Genomic DNA, 8913 nt, shown 5'->3' with positions numbered 1-8913 from the left:
AGAGTAATTGGGGCAGCGGCTTTATTAGCACCTGAAGCTTTAAAAATAATTAATGGACGAAACCTTAGTGTACTGACTTCTCATGATGTGAGTGGAATCTTAAATTCTAAGGTTAATATTTGGATGACAGACAGCAGGCTTCGTAAGTATCAGTCATTGTTGTTAGAAGGACCAGTAACTAAGCTTAAAGTTTGTGGAAATCTAAATCCTGCCACTTTCCTTCCTGAGAAGGAAAATGAAACACCTGATCACGATTGTTCTCAATTCCTAACTTTAAACTATGCAGCTCGGGAGGATCTAAAGGATACCCCATTAGACAATCCTGACATGGAAATATTTTCAGATGGCAGTTCTTTTGTTCAGGATGGAAAGCGTAAAGCAGGTTATGCCGTGGTGACTGCTGAACAGGTTTTGGAAGCAAAATCTCTCCCCCAGGGAACCAGTACTCAGTTAGTGGAACTTGTGGCTCTGACCCGAGCTCTAGAGTTGAGCAAAGGGCAGCGGATGGGCCTGATAATCTATGTGAGTCTACTTCTGCTGACCCCAAATATCCTGAGTCTGCCGTTGGATCCTTAAGACAATGTCTTCCTGTCCTGGGCTCACTCCTATGCTGCATTCCACAATTGGTCTAACTGCTGGGTCTGTGGAGTGCTCCCCTCTTCGTCAGTGGAAGGCTTCCCGGGGTGGACATCCCCACTTCAAGGAAAAGACTTTCTCCAAGTCTGTGAATACCTTCGACAACAATCACATGTGATGCCTCTTCTTCATCTGAGGACATTTACCAACCCTAAAATGCACTGGTGCAAAACTTTGTACTTTAACTATGGACATAATGTGACTTTTAATTTTTATTATACATTGTCTCGGTTCAATGACTATTTTGCTACATATAAGGCAAATAGGTCTAGATCTAATGGTTTTTTACCTGACGTTTATCAAATATGGGATGAGGTTACATGGCTAACTCCTGAAAAAGGATGTTTAATATCTACTGCCTCTATATGCTGGGAACAAACAGAGCCGTCCCCAAAAGTTAGCCAACAACTTAATTACAATGATTCGAAACAATTGGGATTTTTGTCTCAGGAAACATGTAATGTAATCATTCCCATGTTTTCCAATCCCAGTTCAGGTTCTCCCTTTGTCTGGCCAGGCACGAATTGCGACTGGATATCTCAGTCGCGCTGGCTTGCTCCAAACAGGACTTATTGGATATGTGGCTCTTACCTATGGGTGTGGCTTCCCCCTGGTTGGATAGGGAGATGCACCCTGGGTCTAACCTTTACTCACGGCTTTATATTTTCAGAGCTTCCAGAAAAGCCTGCTAATTTACCCCACCTTAAAACTCGGTGGGCAAGGTCTGCATTTCATTGGTATGATTATTTGGCTGCAGCGTTTGTTCCCTCTTTGGGAACTACAGATGTTATGTTATGAGTGGATGCTTTGACTAATTTTACTCAACAGGCATTACAAGATTCTCAAAAGGCTATTTCAGCTCTTAATGCTGAACAAGCACAAATTAGAAAGGTGGTTTTACAAAACAGATTGGCTCTAGATATTCTGACAGCTGCACAGGGAGGAACTTGTGCCATTATTCATACCCAATGCTGTACATATATACCTGATATGAGCACGAATGTTACTCATTTTACTAACCACATGAACAAGATGATTAGGGCCATGGATACTCCTGAAGCCTCAATTGCCTCACTTTGGGAGACGTTAACTAGTTCCCCATGGTGGACAACTATCTTAATTACAATAATTCTGGTTGTTTTGTTTTTGCTGTTTGCTCCCTGCATCTGTAATTGTATAACTGGATTTGTTTCTAGCCGTATGAAAGCTTTTAAGTTACAAATTATTGCTCAAACTCCTGCTACTGTTGCAACTTCCTCCAGCTACTATTTGGGGCCCCTGGATAAGATATCCTCAATATGAGGATTAGGAGAATATGTTGCCTCACCAATTTAGGGACAACACCCCTTGTCAGCTCAGAAGCAGTTATGGAATGAGAACGACGCCCCTTTTCCCTAGGCAACATAATTCTCCTAAAAGAAAAGGGGGAATGAGAGAGTCAGTTCCTAGGCAGGTTGATAGGGAGTCTAGGGGTCCCCAAGGAGATAGGGGTCTGGAATTCTCAAGGAGGAAGAAAGGACAAACCTTTTTTTCCTTCTCTACATTCCTTAGGATTATATAATAATAATGTGTCCTGCCTGAGGACAGTCTCTGGATTAAACCTTCTGGCTAATTCTGTTATCTTAAAATGTAAATTATGGGAGGTCTTTACAACCTCTAGACATTCTTTGGATTCATTGGAGAGTATGTAACTTCACTGCTAACACTAGCAAGCAGGTACTCTTTCTGCCCCCTTCTGATGCCTATGTCAGAAGCTTTCTCTATCTCCTTTATACTTTAATAAAACTTTATTACACAAAAGCTCTGAGCGATCAAGCCTCGTCTCTGGCCCCGGATTGAATTCTTCTCCTCCGGGGGCCGAGAATCCCGGTGTCTTCGTGTGATTCAACAACAACCTTTCAGTTAGGCACATATTCTGTGGGTTTTTTTTCCCCCAGTTATGTTCCAAAGCTCCCCACAGACACACCTGTGAGAGGGTTTCCTATTGTGTGGAAACTTCTCCTCCTTCATGACTCCTTCCCCAGGATGGATCTCTGTCCCTAAATCTTTTGTCGCTGTTTTCCTCTTTTATATTTTGTCCAACCTCCATTTGAAGAGATTGGGCTACCTTTCTGGGTGCCTGGTGTCCTCTGCCAGCGTTCAGAAGTTGTTTTGTGCAAGTTACTCAACATTCAAATGATCTTTTGATGAATTTGTGGGGGAGAAAGTTGTCTCCCTGCCCTATTCCTCAGCAATCTTGGGACAGCCCCCTGTTTTGTTGTTTTCTACATTTTCTAATTCTTCATTAAAATTTTCTTTTAACTTCTCACACTGTGCATCTCTTCTTTTATTTATTTATTTAGGTGAACCAAGTCTTAGTTGAAGCATGCAGAATCGTTTATTATTATTTTTTAGTTGCAACATGTGGGATATTTAGCTGTGCCATACAAACTCTTAGTTGTGGTATGCTAAAACTTAGCTGTGGTGTGCCAGATCTTGTTCCCTGACCAGGGATCAAATCCAGGCTTCCTGCATTAGGAGTGTAGAGTCTTGGCCACTGGACCACCAGGGAAGTTCTCGTGCTTTCATTTTTTTCTGAGATCCTGGCTCATCTCTATGATCATTACTCTGAAGTGTTTCTCTGATAGATTGCCTATCTCTACTTCATTCAGTGTTTCTTCTGAGGTTTTATTATGTTCCTTCATATGGAATATATTCCTCTTCCTTCCCATTTTGTCTATCTGTGCTTATAGTCCTTCAGGCTGCAGAACTGTAGTTCCTCTTGCTTTTGTTGTCTATTACCTGGTGGCTGAGCTTGGTCTAGGGGCTTGTGCATACTTTCTGGTGGGAGGGGTTTGTTGTCCATTGGTATGTGGATCTGGTGCTTGGCCATCTGGTGAGCAGGGTTGTGTCAAGGAGTATGTCTAGATGTGGCTATTTGCTCAGGACATCTTTAGGAAAACTGTATGCTGATAGGTGGGTCTGTGATCCTGGCTTGTTTGTCCAAACATGGCTTGAGCTGTCCCAGTACTGGAGCCTACAGGCTGCTGGTTGGCACCAGATCTTGGTGCTTGTGATGCCAGTAAGATGAAGATGTTTGCCTCATCAAGAGTTCACATAGCTGAACATTCCTCAAAATCTCCACCACCAGTGTTCACCTCATCATGGAGAGCCATAACCGCCCATCCACCTCCCCAGGAGACTCTACAAGACCCAGAGATAGGTTGGGCCCTGGATCCTATGAAGTAACTGCCCTTGCCTTGGGTCCCATTACAGGTGAGCATCCTCTAATACTGTAGAATCTGCTTTTCCCAGTATTGTGGAGCTTTTGCAATTAAGCCCTGCTGCTCTTCAAAGCCAAATGCTTTGGGAAGTTCTCTCCCTGCTTCCAGAACTGCAGGCTGGGAAGCTTGCCAAGGGGCTCAGAACTCTCACTCCTGTGGGTGAATATCTGCAATATAATTATTTTCCAGTTTGGGGATTGCCCACCCAAGGAGTATGGGATTTGATTATTCTTTATATCCTTGGACATATATTTATTGGCAGTTTCCAGTCTTCTTTATTAATTATTGTTTAGCAGTTCTTATGATTTTGGTGTTCTCATGGGAAGACACGATCTCAAGATTTTCTGTTCTGCCCTCTTCAGTTACTGTGTCTGAATTGAACATTCTGGGTTGCTCAAGCCCATTTTCTCCCACCTCTTCTGTATCACATTTCAGCAAAGAGTTGCCTCCATTCAAAGGAAGGAGAAGATTGTAGTGGCAGAGGAGGTGACAACCTGCTTGTTTAGGCTGGGGGCAGAGAAGGGAATGACTGTCCTTAGCCTTCAATCATGGCAAAAGGAAACAGCATGCTAATAAGAAGGCACTAAGTTGGGCTTCCTGGATCTTGATGTCTGCTCCCCCCCCCCCCCAAATTAGTGCTGTTTTCTTTGAATAAGTTTTTTTGCCCCTTTGTTTCTCTCTTCTTTTTCTGTGACTCATAAAATGTAAATGTTTATCCACTTGATGTTGTCCCAATAGTAATAGTGTTAGTCACTCAGTCATGTTCCACTCTTTGCAAAACCCACAGATGCAGCCCACCAATCTCCTCTGTCCATGGGATTCTCCAGGCAAGAATACTGGAGTGGGTTGTCAATTCCTTCTCTAGAGGATATTCCTGACCCAGGGATCAAACCCAGGTCTCCTGCATTGCTGGAAGATTCTTTAGCATATGAGCTACAGGGAAGTTCCCCCCACCCCCACAAAAGACCCTTAAACTGTATACATTCTTAAGATTCTTTAAAACCTTTTTCTTTATTTTCTAATATGGTGTGTCAAGTGCCTTTTCTTTGAGCTCACTGATATTTTGTTTGCTTTATCTAGTCTCCTACTGAACCCACCTTGTACAGTTTTCAGCAATATGTCCATGCTTTGATTAGAATTTTCATTTTACTTATCTCCAATTCATTGTTTCTTTTTTCTGAAGTTTTAACATTTTCTTATTTGAGAAACATATTCCTGTGTTTCTCATTTCTCTTGATTCTCTGTGTTTGTTTCTATGTATTAGATAAAATGTCTACCAATCTTGAAAGGGTGGCCTTGTATAGAATTTAAAATGTATCAATGAACCTTGCTCTAGCTATTTGTTATCTTCAAACCTCTGTGATTGTACAAGTAGCCTATTTTGTTTTTAGTATGTCTCAGCTGTTGAGGGTGTTCCAAGACCTGCCAGAATCTCAAAGGGAGAGATTTCTGTCAGAATATAGATTCAGGTGTTAAGGAAGCTAGACTCCTTAAAGCAACTTTTAAAGTATGTAAATATATATTGTCCTCTGGGTTCATAAGCACAACTCCAGTTGGCCATCAAAGCAGGTGATCTGGAAGTGTCATTTGGGTGATAGTTGCAAAATTGGGATTGTAGATGAATGTATAAACTCCTTTCTTGAAGATACCAGTGAGAAATAGCTAAGCATAGGGATAGTGCAGAGATAGTGTCCTCTAACCTACATTCCCTAAGAGCATAGCTGTAGACTACTAGATTAGTGCTAAATCTGAAGTCTGCCCCTCAGGGCAAAGCTTCAAGGCAAGCAAATAAGCCTCTTCCACAGAATAACTGGGGGTGTGTATTTCAGTTTGTTGTCTGTGTAGTACCCTGGGGGATGGTAGGCTAACAAGAACTGTCTCTTCAATTGTTACAGTATCGTGGGGCATAGGAACACAAGCCCCTCTAAGCATCAGAACTGGGTATTAAAGGGATTTCCCTTGAGTAGCAGTCACAAAAACCAGGGCACCAGTTTAAAAACCAAAGCAGCAGATGTGTGTAAAATCTTTCTTCCAGGAGACACTGGCACTATGAAACATGGCAGAAGGAGAGTGTGAAGATGTCACCCACCCAGTGTGGAAAAATCTAGAGTCAAAGAATGGTGTCAGAAGGCAGAGGTAGAGCACAAATATTGCATCTGCCATTACCTCTATCATCAAAGAGGATCCCAACAGGCCTCTGCTCCTCCAGGTAGTGATTTAATACTAGTAAATAAATGTCTTCACATAAAGTCAGGGATCTTTTTAGAAGGCTGCTTATGTTTTAGGCCCTGGGGTAAGTTCATCTACATGCAAGCCTTTTCAGAGCTGTGTTTTCAATTCCCTACAGCTCTTTGCGTCTCATAGACAGGAACCACACTGGTTTTTAAAGTCAAATGTTTTGGCGGCAGTCCTAAGACGGTGGAGGAATAGGACGGGGAGACCAGTTTCTCCCCTACAAATTCATCAAAAGAACATTTGAATGCTGACTAAATTCCACAAAACAACTTCTGAATGCCGGCAGAGGACATTAGGCACCCAGAAAAGCAGCCCATTGTCTTCAAACGGAGGTAGGGAAAAATATAAAAGACAAAAAGAGAGACAAAAGAGGTAGGGACGGAGCTGCATACCAGGAAGGGAGTCTTAAAAAGAGAGAAGTTTCCAAACACCAGGAAACACTCTCACTGCCGAGTCTGTGGTGAGTCTTGGAACCACAGAGGGCAACATAATCAGGAGCAAAAATAAATAAATAATTAAAGCCCACATATTACGTGCCCAAGGGTAACTCCCCCAGCGGAGAAGCAGCACAGATGCCTGCATCCGCCACTAGCAAGTGGAGGCTGGGCAGGGAGGCACGGGCTGCATTGCTTAGAGTAAGGACCAGGCCTGAATGCCCTGAGGGCAATCTGAGGGAACTAACGTGGGCTAGCAAACCAGACTGTAGGATAGCTACCACACGAAAAGCCCTAACCTAAGACACCACCTGGCCCACCCACAGAACAAAGGACTGAGCAGAGCTAGCCGGCTGCAGACTGGCCCGTCCCCTGCCACCAGTGACATGCAGGCCAGGGCAGCCAGAGCTGGAAGGGGGCTATTGCGGGCCCAGAGAGGCTTTACCTACCAAACTGCAAGCAGGCTTCATTGCTAACCAAGACTTCTTGGGATTCTGGACGGTCAACATCCGCCTGAGAAGGTGCACCGGTTGTACACCTAGAAAGCTGAGTGGCAGGATCAGGGGAGGAGATAAGTCGCAGTGACCGAGCTTGCCAAACACCTGGTCACCTGAGCTCTTCGGATCTGGGAAGGGCACAAAACGCAGGCCCAACCGAGTCTGCGCCTCTGAGGACTACCCAAGTACCTGAACCTGAGTGGCTTAGACCTGGGAAGTGCATACAACCAGAGCTGGCCTCAGACAGTTCCTAGCAGAGCAACCTAGAACCTAAGCAGTGTAGACAGGGAAAGCACACATGCCGTGAGCTGGGGGAAACCCAGTGTGGTTGAGACACTGCAAGCACATGCCAGTGTTTTTCGTTTGCAGCTTCCCTCCCTCCCCACAGCACAACTAAACAAGTGAGCCTAAAAAAGTGTCCACCACCGCCCCCTTGTGTCAGGGCAGAAATTAGATGCTGAAGAGACCAGCAAACAGAAGAAGCTAAAACAGAGGGAACCTCCTTGGAAGTGACAGGTGCAGAAGATTAAAACCCTCTAGTTAGCACTGACTACATAGGAAGGGGCCTATAGATCTTGAGAAATATAAGCCGGATCAAGGAACTATCTGAAAATGAACTGATCCCACACTGCCCAAAACTACACCAGAGAAAGTCCTAGATATATTTTTACTATTTTTACTATCATTCTTTAATTAAAGGTGAAAAGACAGCCTTTAGAATGGGAGAAAATAATAGCAAATGAAGCAACAGACAAACAACTAATCTCAAAAATATACAAGCAACTCCTACAGCTCAATTCCAGAAAAATAAATGACCCAATCAAAAAATGGGCCAAAGAACTTAGTAGACATTTCTCCAAAGAAGACATACAGATGGCTAACAAACACATGAAAAGATGCTCAACATCACTCATTATCAGAAAAATGCAAATCAAAACCACTATGAGGTACCATTTCACGCCAGTCAGAATGGCTGCAATCCAAAAGTCTACAAGCAATAAATGCTGGAGAGGGTGTGGAGAAAAGGGAACCCTTTTACACTGTTGGTGGGAATGCAAACTAGTACAGCCACTATGGAGAACAGTGTGGAGATTCCTTAAAAAACTGGAAATAGAACTGCCTTATGATCCAGCAATCCCACTGCTGGGCATACACACTGAGGAAACCAGAAGGGAAAGAGACACATGTACCCCAATGTTCATCGCAGCACTGTTTATAATAGCCAGGACATGGAAGCAACCTAGATGCCCATCAGCAGATGAATGGATAAGAAAGCTGTGGTACATATACACAATGGAGTATTACTCAGCCATTAAAAAGAATACGTTTGAATCAGTTCTAATGATGTGGATGAAACTGGAGCCTATTATACAGAGTGACATAAGCCAGAAGGAAAAACACCAATACAGTATACTAACGCATATATATGGAATTTAGAAAGATGCTAACAATAACCCTGTATATGAGACAGCAAAAGAGACACTGATGTATAGAATAGTTTTATGGACTCTGTGGGAGGGGGAGAGGGTGGGGTGATTTGGGAGAATGGCATTGAAATACGTATAATATCATATATGAAATTAGTCACCAGTTCAGGTTCGATGCACAATACTGGATGCTTGGGGCTGGTGCACTGGGACGACCCAGAGGGTTGGTATGGGGAGGGAGGAGGGAGGAGGGTTCAGGATGGGGAACACATGCATACCTGTGGCGGATTCATTTCGATATTTGGCAAAACCGATACAATATTGTAAAGTTTAAAAATAAAATAAAATTTAAAAAAATAAAAAAAAATTTAAGTCCTCTATTACTCCTTTAATTTTCATTTTTATAACCTACTATTACTTT

At 43.1% G+C, this 8913-nt stretch overlaps 1 pseudogene; it reads left to right on the top strand.

Annotated features, from left to right (window-relative positions):
- The first annotated feature begins 347 nt into the window (after positions 1-347).
- LOC133243436 (endogenous retrovirus group PABLB member 1 Env polyprotein-like) lies at positions 348-2019 on the top strand (annotated as a pseudogene).
- The last annotated feature ends 6894 nt before the right edge of the window (positions 2020-8913 follow it).

This window comes from Bos javanicus, chromosome X (genome assembly GCF_032452875.1).
Source record: "Bos javanicus breed banteng chromosome X, ARS-OSU_banteng_1.0, whole genome shotgun sequence".
In the NCBI taxonomy this organism is placed as follows: domain Eukaryota; kingdom Metazoa; phylum Chordata; class Mammalia; order Artiodactyla; family Bovidae; genus Bos; species Bos javanicus.
This window is presented reverse-complemented; position numbering and strand designations above follow the sequence as displayed.